Genomic DNA, 18,119 nt, shown 5'->3' with positions numbered 1-18,119 from the left:
TTTAGGTGCTGCTCAGTTATTCTAATGTCCTCTCTCCTCTGCATACCTATTTTCAAGCACATTTCTAGACTCCATCTTTCTACAAGGAAATATGTCTCCACAATCTACTTTTCCCCTCTTGTTCTTCTCTATCTACTCCGGAGGGTATTCAGGAGTACCACAGTGATCACTAACATTCTTTGGAGTGAATCTTGGAAAATATTAACAGCCACTTTATGGATTCAAAACTGACCCTAAGAGGTGTTCCAGTATTTTGTTGTGTTATTTGGCTTCATATTTTCCCCACTGCATTTTACTGCCTACCGTGTTGGCAAGTGATATGGAATAAGGAAAAAATAAATCTGAGGCCAAAGCATATACTGGAATCAGTCACTCATTTTAGGTAGCCTGAGGCTGCATCTATAATGTGCCAAAAAAACCAATCTATTCAGAAAGAAAATCTCTCAGGCTGCTTATTTGCCATCAGGTGTCTAACAATTAACCTAATTCAATGAAAGCAGGGCCTTCATTTCTTTGTCATCTTCCCTTTATCGTTTCATGGATTTTGTATGGCAATGACAAGCTCTGTTGAGTCATAAAAAGGGGAAATTTAACTGGAAATTTGATTTCCATTATCTATGTTTTTAACTGGGTGGCTTAGAAGAACCAATAATTTCACTTGTGTGTGTATATTAAAGATTTAATATGAAGCCACAGTCTAATTATTTCCAACATGAATTTAGCTATGTTATAGTAAATCAGGGAAATGAAGCATGCTTCATAAATTTTATCACTATTAAAATAAAGGTCACGTTCAAAGGAGGGGGGCATGAGCTGGAAATTAATGCCTGATTTTAAATGTTTAGGGATTAAAAATTTAAATTGCACAGCTCAATTCTGTTAATATTGAAATGCATAATTTGAAACACTGGCAGATTCAATAAAGAGGATTCAAATGAAGGAGTAAAAGTTTTAAAATTTCCTCCGACTGATTGTGAATGTAAATCACTTGGAAAGCTCTTTAATAATGCAGATTCCCGGTTCCCATCCTGAGATTCTGATTCAGTAATCTGGCACTGGGGCATTGATAAAAGCTCCCAAGAGTTTCTAAGGATTACAGTTAATTCAATTGCTAGTGCTCATCTAATTTGCTCCCTGCCCTCCCTTCTGGCTATCACCAACATCTGTGGCCATTAGATGCTCCATGTCTCAAAATCTTGCAAGGAACTTTACCCTTAATTATAGGGATTAAAAAGTCTCAACTTTGTAGCACCTATTACTGGATATCAAATTGCCTGGGTGCTTGATGTCAAATACAAATCCAGACGTGTGAGAAGGGAATCTATTCAGAAATATTATTGCCACAGGGCAGGAAAGGAACACCAGGAATAGAAGAATTTCTTTAATGATTACTCTTTTCTAGGATTATAGGGCTTGAGTAAAGTTCAACATTTTCATTAGCCAATCTTGACCTTGTAACCCATTCAACAATTATTGAGCTACTACCATGTTCCTGAAACTGCCTTTTCATTCTGGAGTCCCTGCCATCAAGAATACTAAAGCCTAGTAGGAGAGACAGGAAGGTAAACAAAGTTGCAAAAAATGTAATTAATTTTATAATTCAATAAGGTTCCCTTTTCCTTCCTTTCCCTTCTCTGGTGAAATGAAGAGAAAAACATCTATTTAAGACTTTTGGTATCTCATGCTAGTCTTCACTCTTCCCCAAGAGTTGTGACTGGTCGCAGAGCTTGCAAAGGGATATGGGGTATTTTCGTCACTGAAAGAGACCATGTTCTCTGTTCTGCTTGTGACCATGTGATAATCCTCTTTGTAAGACCTGGGAACTTTCAAGAAGTCTATGGTTTCCCAGCCCTATCCACAAATGTGTGGCCTAGTCTGCCTCAACCTGGCAATGGCACTAGGAAATCAGATCTATCATAGATTGTTCTCCATAAGATCCATCAGTAAAATAGCCTATATCTTTTATTTAAATAATAAATTTATTTTTTACTTGTGTTCAATTTGCCAACATACAGAATAACACACAGTGCTCATCCCGTCAAGTGCCCACCTCAGTGCCCGTCACTCATTCACCCCCATCCCCCGCCCTCCTCCCCTTCCACCACCCCTAGTTCGTTTCCCAGAGTTAGGAGTCTTCATGTTCTGTCTCCCTTTCTGATATTTCCTACCCATTTCTTCTCCCTTCTCTTCTATTCCCTTTCACTTTTATATCCCCCAAATGAATGAGACCATATAATGTTTGTCCTTCTCCGATTGACTTATTTCACTCAGCATAATACCCTCCAGTTCCTTCCACGTTGAAGCAAATGGTGGGTATTTGCTGTTGGTGGGAATGTGAAATGGTGCAGCCACTCTGGAAAACTATGTGGAGGTTCTTCAAAGAGTTAAAAATAGATCTGCCCTATGACCCAGCAATTGCACTGCTGGGGATTTACCCCAAAGATGCAGATGCAATGAAACGCCGGGACACCTGCACCCCAATGTTTATAGCAACAATGTCCACAATAGCCAAACTGTGGAAGGAGCCTCGGTGTCCATCAAAAGATGAATGGATAAAGAAGATGTGGTCTATGTATACAATGGAATATTACTCAGCCATTAGAAATGACAAATAGCCTATATCTTTTTAAATCATGGTTTCCATTATATCACTGTGTGGCAGTAAATGTTTAACAATTGCTCTCTAGCAGAAAAACAAGGTGTGTTTGTATGTATAGTGTATACATGTTTAGTGTATAGATGTATAGTGTTTGAAGTTTTCTTTGGTGAAAATACTTCTACCACATTTGATTTCAAGCTACCAAAAAAAAAAAAAAAAAAAAAAAAAAAGTCACTGACTATACCATGGGGTGAGATATTCACAATCAGCTCTGGCTACCTAGGAGGGGTCAGCTCCAATATATCATTGTCTGAGATTTTGAATTCTAGAGGGGAACTTCTAGAATTTATATTTTGAATCCAGAGGAGAAAATGGATGCTATTGGGGAAAATGGATGTTATTTTTCAGGTGTTCTAAACTCCCAGTTAGGCAGGTCAGACTAAGTTCCAAAGGTCAGAAAGAGCATCACATTTGATGTGGACCTTCAACAATGTAGGAGACAACTTGGAATTCCAGAGGGGAGGGCAAGGACATACTAGCATAAAAGACTTATGGGAAGCAATTCAGTGGGCCTAGAATTCAGTAGGCAGGACAGCCGGGGTGGCTCAGCAGTTTAGCGCAGACTTCAGCCCAGGGCCTGATCCTGGAGACCCAGGATCGAGTTGCGTCAGGCTCCCTGCATGGAGCCTGCTTCTCCCTCTGCCTGTGTCTCTGCCTCTCTCTCTCTCTCTCTCTCTCTCTCTCTCTCTCTCTCTCTGTGTATCTCTCATGAATACATAAATAAAATATTAAAAAAAATTCAGCATGCATATTGGGCAATAGTAAGAGATGAAATCATGAAATTGACTTCCATTTTGCTTATGAAAAGTTGACTTGCCATGTGAAACAAGAAGACACTTTCCTTTTATTAACTTTGCTAATGTCTAATACTAAAGTTATTCATAGAATGAGACCCCTTTTTGTAAGGAAAAATAACTTGGCAAACATCCTGAGCCTAGCATGTGCTGCTATGAAGGTACAGAACAGGATTGACCCTCTCTCTCAGCAATGTAGACTTGTCCATGTGATGCTGTTGTAGGTGGGGGAAATGAGAAGGTCAGAAAAAGAGTGAGAGATGGGCTACTGATGAGGAAAAGCTAGAGAAAGAAAGCCAGAAGTGAAATGGATCAGAAAGAACAGAGAGGCTTTCTCATGGTGGAGCTAATGCCAGAATGATGACTGATTCTATTAGGAGCAAACATTTCTTAAACACCAGGACCAGGCACCATTACCAACACTTTATGTTCCTTAATGCCTTCACGGTTCACAGTTACCCTAAGAGACAGTTGTTTCTACTTATGCCAGTTTCCCAGCTGAGGAATGTGCTGATAAGTTGAAGAACTTCCTCAAGGTTATCCAGCTCTTTGTGCAGAAGCTTGGATTCAAAACCAGCCAGAGCACACACTTCACCACTCTGCCATACTGCCTCTCGAAAAGGACATTCAAGAACTGAAATGACTATTACAGATTTTATATTGCTTGATGTGGGTGCATGTGTGCATGTGTGTGCAAACCCCAGTTCTTCTTTAAAACCCACTGTCTCCCTCAATTTTTTATGATAATTGATACATTTGTTGTTTGTTTGATAATTTCTGTGGAAATTAATGTAGAGGCTGAGTTGACACTGTGAGATCCAGAGGCTGAAACTAAGAGAGAAAGGGATTTCTTGAAAACCATAGCTTCCCTTACTTTGGAAATTCACTGGAAAGGTCAAGATATTTGTGTATGTGTGGATCATGAAATCCAGGTACTCTTATCTCAAAGTGATGTGATGGAGGAACCCAACAGACATCTGGTTATGCACAATTTAGGTTTCATCTTGCAACTGCTGATGAGACTCTGGATGAAAGGGATCTGACCAGATCTACTTTTTAGAATATGCATCATGATGGTGTGATTGACCATGACAGCAGAGTATATGAATAGGAGTAAAACTGTGAGGGAGGACTCAGGTTAGGAGATTTTTGCAAGAATTTTTGGCAAGTCTTTTTGAGGAACTAAATCAGGGCAGTGACAGCAAGAATGCATTGCAGAGCAAGGACTTAAGAAAGGAGTTAGATAGAATAAATAGGTTTCAAGAAATTATTTGTTTTGGGAAAGAGAGACAATCACCTAAATTTAATACCTGGCTTAGACAATTGGCTAGTCAATGGCAACTCTTAAGGAGGGAGACAAGAGATAAACTTAGGATGGTAAAATAAGTTAGATTTTGAAATGTAGGAATGAAAATCCTATGGAAACAGGTGAAATGTCTGGTACACAATTTGATACGGAGGTATGAAGATATGGAGAAGTTCTTCACAAGTAAAATTTAGGATTGTCAGTATTTGTAGAAGAGGTAAGCATGTAATTCTGTGCCTTCCAATATGGTAGTCACTACCCACCAACAGTGCAGAAGGGTTCCCTTTCTCTACATCCTTACCAACATGTGTTGTTTCTTGTGTTTTTGATTTTAACCATTCTGACAGGTGTGAGGTGGTATCTCGTTGAAGTTTTGATTTGCAGTTTCTTGATGATGAGTGAAGCTGAACATTTTTTCATGTTTCTGTTGACTATCTGTATATCTTCTTTGGAGAAATGTATGTTCATGTCCTCTGCCCATTTTTAATTGGATTATTTGGTTTTGGGGTATCAAGTTATATCAGTTCTACATATATTTTGGATACTAATCTTTTATCAGATATGTCACTTGCAAATATCTCTCCATCTCACTGTTTATTTAATTAATATCATAGCCTTCCAAATTCTTATTGTGTCAATAGGAAACTTGTAGAGAATAACATGTGGCAGTGAGAGCCCGGGGGTCTGAAGATCTGAGATTCATTTCAGCAGTCTTATTTCCTCCATGGTCTTGTGCAGCAATGCAAACCATTTAACCCCTTGATTAAAAAAATTTTAAAAAATAACCCCTTGATTAAGGAAAGAAGAGCATCTGGCACAACTTGGTAGATTGGAGAATTTACAAGTCTTCTACACAGATAAACTTCTCCATCTCATCCATAATAGAACTTCAGGACATTCAGCTATTTTAGCCTAAGGTTAACCAGTTGCATTATTATCAAAGTATTTTCAGAAGTCATTGAAGATGGGATGGAAAGGGCATGAGCTTTGGAATGATACCAGTAATTTAGCTTAACTTTCTTCATCTGTAGATGGAATTGATATCTATCTTATAGTGATATCACAAATACAGCAGAAATTAATGTAAGCATATGGTGCTTTAGTTGGGATGAAATTGACAGAAACACAGCTCAAACAAGCTTACACAAATGGGAATTTATTAGAAGGATACATGAGTAATCTTTCAGATGAGTTGGCCAACCAAACTTCCAAGAAGCAGAAGTCAGAGCAAGCCAGAGACCACATGACTGGAAACAGGACTTCCTCTCTCACTGTCTTCATAATGACATTTAGGCTAGGTTGACTCCATTTCTCCTACCACAAGCTTGCTTTTCCATGTAGCAAGGCATATATGTCCATAAACAGCTTCCAGGCTCACACCAGCATCATGTCTTCTCTCTTGCACCTGTAGTGTGAAAAATTGTAGGGAAGATTTCTCATTGACTCATTTTGAATCAGATGCAGTCATACTGTACAGGTAGGTTAGATAGGGCAGATATTTTTTAAATATGTTTTAAAGAAACAATTCACAGAAGTAGATGCAAAAGGCATACCAGTAAGTGTTTACCACATCTGGAATATATTGTCAGTGCTCAGAAATAGGTGATGTAATATATGCAATGTTTGGAGAACTTCATGTTCTTATTAAATGGAGATGCTGATTAATGATCCATGTTCTAATGTCAGTACATTTATCATTACTAAGTTGATTAAATATTAAGTTTTCTCTATTAACAAAGGGGTATCAATACTTTATCTTAAAAACAGTGTTGGAAATTTAGTGTGGAAACAAGCTAAGCTTACCCCTGTTCTCCACTGAAAGTCCAACAAATACGAAGAAATAGGAATCACTATCAAGTAGAGTTCAAAGACTCAGGTTTATTATTGATTGAACAATATATATATCCCAAATATATAGTTCCTGAAAAACTTTATCAGAGGGCAAGCTTTCAAGATGAAAACAAAAAGGCATTTTCACTCCCAGCTCGGAAGCCCCTAGGTGAATTCTGCAGGTATTATATAACTCCTCTGCCAGTAAAATATTGCAAAGCTGCAGAGAATCTGGATGTGCTGACAGAGGTCTGATCCGCGTAACATGCAAAGAAAGAAAATCGTAAATAAGGTCAAGGAGGAGAGCAAAAGAGCATAGACATCCAGTGAGTCTCAGTTCAGGCTAACACAAGAGGCCAGGAGATCAGGACCATAGCCTCTCTATACTATCTCTATTCTCTTTTTAAATATATCCCAGTGCAGGCCAGATTATTTGCTCCTCCTTCCTTGGGGACCACAGAGAAGCAAGAGCTCCTGCAACCCTTCCTTGTAAGGCAGATGGATTGTCAGAAGTCCCTTCCTCTATGTTATGATGCAGAGATACAAGGAAAGGAGAAGAAAGGAGAAGAAAGGTTTCCCCTAAAACAGGTTTTTGACATTCACTTTTATCCTAAAACATGGAAGAACTTCTGATCCCACTTTCCCACCAAGTTCTTTCCAGCCAGTGTAGGATATTCACATCAATGTCTCTCCTGCTCCTTCCAGAGTAGGCTACCCATATTACTGTGAGGAACCTTTGTATCATGTGCCAAATGTAGAGACACCTTCTGCCACCTGGTCTCTTTCTCCAAGGCCATTGAGTTCATCTCACAATGTAGGTCATGTTTTCCTATAGCACTGTTCAGTATGCCCGAAAGATCACCCCATAAAGTACATGTCCTTTCTCCTTATTTTCACTGAATTACATTGTCAAAGACGCAAGACTGCCTTTTCTCCTATATGCATATCTGAATTTTCAGACCTCTCCACCACAGAATGAAGAGACAGCACTATGACATTCTTTAGAAAAAGCTTCTAACTGCTTCTTGAGAACCTAAGTCAGTGCTTATGTAACTATTGCTTACTTTGGATTTTTTAAAAATATTTTTTATAGATTTTATTTATTCATGAGACACACACACACACACACACACACAGAGGCAGAGACACAGGCAGAGGGAGAAGCAGGCTCCATTCAGGGAGCCCAACGTGTGACTGGATCCTGGGGTCCCCAGGATCAAGCCCAGGGCTGAAGGTGGCGCTAAACCACTGAGCCACCAGGGCTGCCCTGGATTTTAATCAGTGGTAAATCTTGCCTCCTTGGTGACTGAGTTGTGCTTTCAAGGATGGCCATCCCAGCTTTGTCTGAAGTTGAAACTAAGATTGTATGTTTTAAATGTATGTTTTAGTCCATTCAGGCTTTTATATAAAAACACCATAAACTAGGTGGTTTATAAACAGCAATTTAATTTTCCTAGTTCTGAAGCCTGGAAAGTCAAGATCAAGGTGTGGACAGATTCAGTGTCTGATGAGGACCTCTTTCCTTCTTGGTACACGCTTTTCTTTGTGTCTTCACATAGCAGAAAGAGGGAGGGAGCTCTCTGGCACTTTTTTTATGAAAGCGTTAATCCCATTCATGAAAGCTCCATCCTCATGACCTGATCACCTGCCAGAGGACTCACCTCTTGAGTACTATCACTTTGGGGTTTAGGATTTTTACATATGAATTTTGGAGGGACACAAACATGTAGTCATTAGCGGTGCATTCCTTTGAAACTTGCATATATATATTTCTCCAAGTTGTAATTATATAAAGCTGAAGAATTGTTTATGTTTGGAAAATGAATTTAAGATATATCTTGCTTTTGGTGTTCATTAGGTAGATGTTTATTCTGTAAAACAGCAACATATGTAAATATAAGAAATACCAAGAGGTTTACAATGAGTTCTCCAGGGGCAGTGGTGAAGTGCAGTGGACGTTTTTCCTTGGCATTAAGTGAAATACTTCCTAGGAAGAAAACTCTTTTAAACTTGGAAAGTGAGACAAAGGTGGTAGTGTCAATTCAGAACGTAAATTACTTAAAAAAATTTTTCCAAGTGTTTATAAACAGAATCTTTCATTTTTATCTCAATTACTAACGCAAATTATGCTCAGTGCTAAGAATCTGAAAAAATATAAAAAGATATAAGGGATTAAAAAATCTCACATTACTACTTTCTTTCCCACATATGACCAGAAAATAAGATTTTCTGATTTTATGATTATAATGGCAAGATTTTATGATTATAATTTATTTTTCTGGGTTTTATAGAATCTGTATTTCCCCTTTGTGCTTCTTATTGTACTATATTTGAAAGTACATAGCCAGTTTTTAGTTCTACTAGTGGGTGTGTTTTTGTTTTAACAAAGTCCTTCAGCCTTTGTCTGATTCAGATGAAATTATACCAGGACTTAACATAATCATTGTTAATTTATGTGGGATTAGGGAGTTAAAGAATAATTCTAAATTAATTTATTTTAAATTATGAATTAACAAGTGATTTTAGTCATTATTTAATAGATTTAATAATTTCATTTATTTATATTGGTCCTATTTTCTTATTACATTGCTATAATTTGCATTTAACATTTATAATCTACCAATAAACATTTTTAATATATAACATTAGTCCCTGTAAATTATTTTTATGATTTTGCAATTTTGATTATTTTTCAAGAATTCCACTCCAGAATAAATCCATGCAATAGTCAATTGATATTTCACCAGGGGCCCAAAAACACATTTAAAGGACAGCCCTTTCAATGAATGGTGTGAGAAAACTAGTTTCCTATATGCACAATAATGAAATTGATTCATCTCATTCCATATACAAAAACTAACTCAAAATGGATTGAAGATTTAAATGTAAGGCATGAAACTATAAGACTACTCAAAGAAAGCAGAGGGATAAAGGTTCCTAACATTGATCTCAGCATTGATCTTTTTTGGATATGACCCGAGAACACAGGCAAGAAAAGCAAAATAGACAAATGGAATTCCACCAAACTAAAAAGCTTCTGCACATCAAAGGAAATAATCAAGAGAGTGAAGAAACAACCTATGGAATGGGAGAAATATATGTGAACCATTCATCTGATAAGTGGTTAATAACCAAACTATATAAAGAAGAGACAACCCGATTAAAAAAAGTCAAAGGATGTGAATAGACATTTTTTTTTACAAAGAGAGATAGCAATAGGTACACAAAAAAATGTTCAGCATCACTTATCATCAAGGAAAGGCAAAACAAAGCCACAGTGAGATAGCACCACACAACTGTTAGAATGGCTAATATAAAAAAAAAGAAGAAGAAAGAAAAGAGAAAAGAAAGAAGAAAGAAAAAAGAAGAAAGAAAGAAAAAAGAAAGAAAGAAGAAAGAAAGAGAAAGAAAGAAAGAAAGAAAGAAAGAAAGAAAGAAAGAAAGAAAGAAAGAAAGAAGAAAGAAAAAGAAAGAAAGAGAAAGAAAGATAGCAAGAGTTGGGGAAGGTTGGAGGAAAGGGAATTCTAGTGTACGGTTGGTGGGAATGTAAATTGGTGCAGCCATTACATAAAACAGTGTGGAGGTCCTTGAAAAATTAAAAATAGAACTACCATACAATTCAGCAGTCCAACTTCTGGGTATGTGTCCAAAGAAAATTAAATTATTATCTCTAAGAGATATCTGCACTCCCATGTTCACTGTAGTGTTATTCTCAGTAGCCAAGATATGGAAACAACCAAACGTCATTTAATATATGGATGGATAAAGAAGATATATATATATATTTTATATGTAAAATATATGTAAATATTAATATATTATATAATATACATATATTTGTATATCATGTAGTTAGTTATATGTTGTATATTTAAATATGTTATATATTATTATAAAACATTTATATATAAATATTTATATATGTGATGAAATATTATTCAACTATGAGAAAGAAAGAAATCCTGCCATGTGTAACAGTATAGATGAATCTGAAAGACATTCTGTTAAGTGAAAGAAACCAAAAAAGAGAAAGACAAATACTGTGTGATCACTTATATGTGGAATCTAAAAGGTAAAACAAAACAGCTTGAACTCATAGAAGCAGAGGGTAGAACAGTGGCTACCAGGGATTGGGGTGAGGGTGGGGTAAATGGGGAGATGTTGATCAAAAGTTACAAAGATAATGAGTCTAGAACTCTAATCCATAGACACAATGACTATTGTTTATAATACTGTATTGTATGTAAAAAGCTACTTAGAAAGTAGATCGCAAAAATTCTCATAACAAGAAAGAAAAAATATAGCTATGTGTCATGATGGATGTCAAGATTTACTGTGGTAACCTTTTTGCAACATATACAAATGTCAAATCATTATGTTGTATACCTGACACTAATATGTTATATATAACTTCCATCTCAATAAAAAAGCATCATCCTGGCATATAAGTTGACAAATGTTATCAATAGCATATTGCAGAGGACCTAGAAAACCCACATGTACAAGTCAATTTGATTTCTGGCAAAGGTGCTAAAGTAATAAAATGGGGAAAAGAAAAACCTTTTAGCAAATAATTCTGGAACAAATGGATATCCATGTGGAAAAAAATGAATCCTCCACTTACACTCAAAATTTAAACTGAGTTGGATCAACTATCAGAACATGAAAGCTAAAATTATGAGGTTTTTAGAGAAAAAATATAGGAGATTATCTTTGGTAGGAAAGATGGAGACTAACCAGGCTTTGGAGGGTCAACTGACTCCACAGCTTCATGAACAAGTAGCTGCCTTGTTGGAGAGGACTTAATAACCTACAGGGCCACTCCTGATCTTCCCTCAGCTAAGTGGAGTTCACAGTTGGAAGATGTTCCAGTTGATGGTTTGACTTAACTCATGGATGGATCCATAAAAAATAAAGCTGATGGAGTACACTGGGCTACTGTAGCCATCTGCCCCCAGCTCTGCCTCTTCCTGCAGTGATCTCTCCAGATTTAAAATACTTTACCTGCTATCACAGTATCCTAGCAGGTATGTGTGGAGTCGAGAATGGGAGAAGTGGACAGCCTTCTTCACCCTCTGCATGGCTGTTTGAGTCATATTGGGCCTAGAACATTTTTTTACTCAGAGATAAAGAACCCTCACAACCCATGCTAGACTTTTAGTCTTGAAAGGAACTACCTTTCTCTCTTCCAAGTTTGGTGTGTATACACCTGTGTTTTGCTTAAGTGTATATATCAATGGGGCTCTCGTGCAGGCCTCCAGTTCTCTGTATTTTACATTGCACTAGAGAGATGTAGCATTTCACTGACATGAAATGGGGTCAGTGCAGCTACACTGCCTGCATCAAATGTGGAGTGGGTCTGCTGGGCTTGGTGACCACTGCATTTCAAGGACTAAGTGTTGTGCACTCTCCTCTCCTGTTGTAAGTAAATGGGTGGGACCATTTAAGCCTGGTGTGTGTGTTGTCTGTTTTCAGTGAAATCAAATCTTTTTCAGGTCTCTTCCCTGGGTGGCACTTACCTGCCTGTTAACTTAGGCCACAGAGCTTAGCCACCCAGTGAATGATGAAACACTTTCCATAACTTAATCTAGGCATGGATGAATCATGAAGATAATATTCATGAAAGAAAGAAATATAAATCAGCTTTTATCAGCTTAAAATATATCTGCTTATTAGAATTAATAATCTGCTCACCAAAAGATATTTTTAAGAAAATAAATAAAAAGTCTCAGATTTCGGGCAGCCCAGGTGGCTCAGTGGTTTAGTGCCGCCTTCAGCCCAGGGCCTGATCCTGGAGACCCAGGATTGAGTCCCGCATCGGGGTCCCCGCATGGAGCCTGCTTCTCCCTCTGCCTGTGTCTCTGCCTCTCTTTCTCTCTCTGTGTTTCTCATGAATAAATAAATAAAATCTTAAAAAAAAAGTCTCAGATTTGAAGACATTTATAAGCATACATCTTATTTATAAAAGACTAATTTCCAGGATTTACAAGGAACTCCCAAACTTGGTATTACAGAATTCAACAACACAATTTAAAAAATAATAGGATATTTTTTTAAAAAAGAACAATAAGTTGTTTTAACAAACCCTTCATAAAGAAAGTACATGCATAAACAAATGAAAATTGCTTAACATCTTTAGTTATGAGTGAAATTCAAAAGAAAGCCATTATGAGATACCAGTATGTATGTACCAAAACGTCTAAATTTAAAAATATAAATAACACCAAATTTTGGCAAACATGAAGAGCAACCAGAACTATATTAATTTATTAGTAGCAATTTAGAATTTTATAACCACTTTGAGAAGAGTTCTGGTATTTTTTCATAAAATCAAACACAACTACTCTGTGACATAGAAATTCCCTCTTAAGCATTCGCCTATAAGAAATGTAAACATATTCTCAAAAGCCACAAGGAAATTGTACACAAATGTTCATAACAGCTATATTTATCATAAACCAAAATTGGAACTAGGGACATGGATAAACAAACTTCTTTACCTGCACAATGGGATGCCATTCAGTGATAAAAACGAACAAACTTATGACATAAGCAACAGGGAAGGATCTCTTAGAGAAGGGAAGAAGTTTCCTGTAATAGATAATAGAATAGGATAATTGTGATTTCATTTACATGAAGTTATAGAATAGGTAAAGCTTATATAGCCTCCCAATGACAGAGTACATATTTTGTGATTCCACTTATTACCAAACAGGCAAAGCTAATGTGAGTTGGAAAAATCAGAACAGTAGTTGGCTCAGTGAGGGAAGGCTTGAAGGGAATGGGCATGAAGGTGATGGCAATATTCTGCATCATGACAGGGGTTTCAGTTAAATCCCCGGTGCATGCCCTTGTCAAAATCAGTAAAAGTATCATAACATTTATTCACTTCATTCAGTATAAATTGTATATCTGAAGACAAAACACTCTAAGCAAATACTGAACAGTAGTTAATAATATGCATTCTGCAGTATTTAGGGGCACTCACACAAATGTCAACAGCTCATGTTCTCATTCATTTGGGGAATATAAATAATAGTGAAAGGGAATATAAGGGAAGGGAGAAGAAATGTGTGGGAAATATCAGAAAGGGAGACAGAACGTAAAGACTGCTAACTCTGGGAAACAACTAGGGGTGGTAGAAGGGGAGGAGGGCGGGGGGTGGGAGTGAATGGGTGAGGGCATTGGGGGTTATTCTGTATGTTAGTAAATTGAACACCAATAAAAAATAAATTAAAAAATAAATAAATAAATAAAATAAAATGTATCAAAGAAAACATGAGTTGATGGATGGATAGGGAGAAGAATAGATGCATAGAAGTGTGGTAACTATAAAAAAATTCTAATGATGGGATCAAAGTATCATGCATGTGACGGGCATTTTAGCTTTGATCAATTGTACACATGTTAGAAACCTTTACAATAAAATATTGGAAATATTCAAGAGGGTTTTTTTTGGTGTTTACTTATATAATTTTTCTTGATATTCAGCAGACTTTTGATTAATATATGTAAGCATTCGGAGTGCAGTTAAGTTTTTCTCACTCCCATCCGAACTGTTATTCTCATCCAGGTGTTCTGGTCATGGCTTCAATTATCTCTAGACTGCGTGCTGGTCACGTGTCTTCTACACCTCTTGCTTCTCAGTCATGACTTCTGTCTCCTTCCCCATTTTCTTCTAGGCAGCTTTGTTATCCAAAAATGACAGTTTTATTTTCTGCATTATCAATTCTTACCCTTTCTGGTCCCAATACCAATTTGAATTTAAATATTTTTAATTTTTAATTTCAGGCTTTCTTTTGCTTACTCAGCTCCCTTTTCAACTCAGCCTGCTTTTCAGCCCGTTTTCTCTTCAACACAGTGTGTGTGTGTGGTTTGTTTTCTCCTACAACTTTTTAAAATCTTATTTCAGAGTTAACCACCACCACCCCAACCACTCCCACCACCACCACCCCTGGCAAAAAATTCTCCTGCTCTTCATTACACAAAGCAGATGCTTTTACATTTTTCTTTTGCTTCATTTATAGAGACTTTCAAATGGTATTTCTCCTGCATCATGAATATAGTAACACTTTCTTTTTCTTATTCAATATATGTTTTAAGAACGCTGTGAGAATGTTTTGAAGGATTCACACAAATTTTGATGATAGTTATAACTAGAGCCAGTAGATGCCAATAACCAGCATAATCCTTGCTATATGCAAAATAAATCAATGTCCTCTCTGACACTGATAATAGTTCCAGACACTGACCATTTTGCACGTGGAATATCTCATCTCCCACATGAATGCCTTCTCATGAGGCTTCCTGGGGAAACGCCACAGCTCTCCAAACCTGATCTATCTAAATTTGCAGCAGCCCTCCCCCACAGAATGAAGAGACAACACTAGGATATTCTCAGGACATTCCTTTAGAACATTCAAAGATTCTAACTGCACCTTGAAAACAGCTGCTGGGGCTTATCCCACTAGTGCTTACTTTGGGTTTTTAACAAAGAAGTGCTCTTTTTTTTCTTTTCTTTTTTCTTTTTTCTTTTTTTTTTTTTTTTGTTGTTGTTGTTAACTATAGTCTTGGTCTGCATGTAGAATGAGGGGCGTCAAAAAGCAAACAGTGTGGGAGATGAACAATATTAGTATTTATGATAGCACAGTATGCAGTATGTACAAATATAAACAGGTGGATGTTAAGAAGGTTAAATCAAGCACCCATCTGCAGCCTCCGTATTCTTTGGGGTTGAAAATATTTTAAATCTTATGTTTGCTTGATACCTGATTTGTTTTTAGTATATCACTCTGTACAACAGAGATAATAACTTCCAGAAAACAATGAAACAAAACAATAGAGTCAGTGGTGGGGATACTCCCTCAAGGGATTAGTAGTAGTAGGAAAAGATATCTGTACCACCATGTGCATTACAACATTACTTACAAGAGCCAAGACATGTAAACAACCTAAGTATCCATTAATAGATGGATAAATATATATAAAATAGAATATTATTCAACCATAAAAATGAGATCATCCTACAATCTATAACAACATGGATAGACCTTGAAGACTTATGCTAAGCAAAATAACTCAGACAGAGGAAGACAAATATTGTATGATATCACATATGAAATCTATTTAAAAATCAAAAGGAAACAACTTATAGACATAGAGATCTGATGTATTGTTGCCAGAAATATGGGGTGGGGAAGGGAGAATTGAAGGAGGATGATCATAAAGACTCCTAACTCTGGGAAATGAACTAGGGGTGGTGGAAGGGGAGAAGGGTGGGGGGTGGGGGTGAATGGGTGATGGGCACTGAGGGGGGCACTTGATGGAATGAGCACTGGGTGTTATTCTGTATGTTGGTAAATTGAACACCAATAAAAAATAAATTTATTATAAAAAATGAAGGAAGATGATCGAAAGGTAAACTTCTCATTTTAAATAAGTAAATACTAGAGATGTCATATACAACATAATTATAGCTAACACTGTTGTAATATATATGAAAATTGCTAAGAGACTAAATCTTAAGGGTTCTCATCAAAAAAAAAGAATGGTTCATATAAAATAATGAAAAAATGTATTTTAATTAATCTGAGTACTAAGTGCAGTTGAAAGACCATTCATTTACATAATAAAATATAAAGAATAAATTATATAACACTGCAAAATTCCAAGTAGAAATTATGTCCCAGAGAAGAATGTATGAAAATATCACATTATACTGTCATGAAACACTAGACTGAAGTTGTATTAATTCAGCACTAAATAGACCTTCTTATCAATCTAGAGGCCCATGGTCAAGTTGTCGGTCATGAACAGGATACTGATTTCTGAGCTGGATTTGGTCTCCCTCTGTGGCCTCCATTCTGGTAGAATCCAGACATCATTCTTACATTGGTACTTGAAAAGGAGAATGTATCTCAAGTGAATTCCAAGATACTAAGTGATCCATAGAGTCTGTATTCTATCTAAATACCACTCATGGGGATCTCATCACAAAAATATAGTCCTATAATCTTGTTGTCTGCAGTGGTCTCAGACATGGACAGAGTAAGAAGTTGCCTTCAAAATTATGATTTGAGGAGATGCAAGAACTCACTACCTGAATCTCCTTCACCTGTTTAGGTGCCATGTTTTGAATTTCTACCATCATGTTACAGGCTGGGGTCAGTCACCTTTCATGCATATTGCTCTTTTGTAAAAGCAAGCACAACTGAAGCAACCAATTTCCTTTGTGCCTGTACTCTGATTTATTTGTTGTGCATTAGTTGAACGCAGAGCCAATATGGTAAGATGGGATTACCAAAAGGCAGAAAGGTGAGTGAGGAGGATGAAGACAAGGAAAGGAGAAACGAAGTTTTAGAAAACAGAACTGATGTTAGTGGAAGTCCTACAATCACAACACTGAGAAGCTGTGGATGAAATGGAGAAGACTCTGGATGCTAGACTGAGCATCTGAGTTCTAGTCCTGGATTTCTTACCAACCACCAGAATAACCCTGTAACCAGGTCACCTTTCCCCTGTGGCTCTGTCTTTTCACACCTGAAACCAAACTAATAATAACTACCCTGGTCATCTGTGAAGACATGGCCTGAGCAGCCCTGTAGGAACCTTCCAAATGGAACATTTTATGGCAACCAAAATAGTTCTTGTCAGGGTGCACTTCTCATTCCCCTGAGACTCTTCCAGTACAAAAATAGGCACAGGGAGGAAGAGCAACGGCAGAATTGAAAGCATAAACCTTTGAAATACAGAAGCAGATTAGATTAATAAGAACATATTGACCAGCTATTATGACCCTCCTGGTATGTTGTGAAAATCCTAAGTAGAAGATGTAATCCCTGCCCAAGGAAAGCACCAACCATGTTATTGTGTTTGTAGCTAATGTTTATTAAGGACTCGCCCACGGCAGAAACTATGCTTAATAATTTATCTCTTGCTATCCTCACAATTGCTTTAGGATGCTGATAATCTCACCAAACATAATAAAATGTATAAAGAAATGCTATTAGTGGTTCCCAAATTTAGGTGTGGGTAAAAATCACTTGGAAAACCTGTCATAAAAGCACATGAGACGTACTCCCAGGGATTCTGATTCAGCATGTCTTCAGTATAGCTTGGAAATTTGCATTAAATTTAGTGAACTCTCCAGGCAACATGAAGCAGGTGGAATGTGGACCACTAATACAAAAAGACTTCTATATATTATTAAATATGAGATGCCAGGGACATAGAGATACTTAAGGCCAGTATTTCCCCCAAAAATATCAGATTTCAAACACCCCCTGAAAGACTTGTTAAAGGTATTACAGGGCCCCAGAAATATCCCTTGGAGGCTTGAGGAAAGCTCAAGACTCCATATATTTTCTTTTTACAACCAATTGTTGTCCCAAGTGATTCTTATGGTCAGGCAAATTCATAATTTAAGTGAATTGTCTGTGGTTGCCTAGTGACATCCTCTCAGAAGGGGTACTAAAGCCTATCATCCTCAGGCTCCCAGGCCAGAGTTCTTTCAATAAATTATCTCCTTGAA

The 18,119-nt window shown here is 37.0% G+C and overlaps 1 long non-coding RNA gene across 1 annotated transcript; it reads right to left on the bottom strand.

Moving 5' to 3' along the window:
• Positions 1 to 5,919: 5,919 nt before the first annotated feature.
• LOC125754885 (uncharacterized) lies at positions 5,920 to 14,954 on the bottom strand. Its single transcript, XR_007409927.1, has 3 exons — positions 14,842 to 14,954; positions 13,090 to 13,180; positions 5,920 to 6,164 (listed from the first exon to the last, which is right to left on the bottom strand). It is a non-coding gene; the product is annotated as an uncharacterized LOC125754885 (long non-coding RNA).
• Positions 14,955 to 18,119: the final 3,165 nt, after the last annotated feature.

The sequence above is a fragment of the Canis lupus genome, chromosome 3 (assembly GCF_003254725.2).
Source record: "Canis lupus dingo isolate Sandy chromosome 3, ASM325472v2, whole genome shotgun sequence".
NCBI lineage: Eukaryota > Metazoa > Chordata > Mammalia > Carnivora > Canidae > Canis > Canis lupus.
The sequence above is the reverse complement of the archived record's forward strand: the minus strand, read 5'-3'. Positions and strand labels throughout refer to the sequence as shown.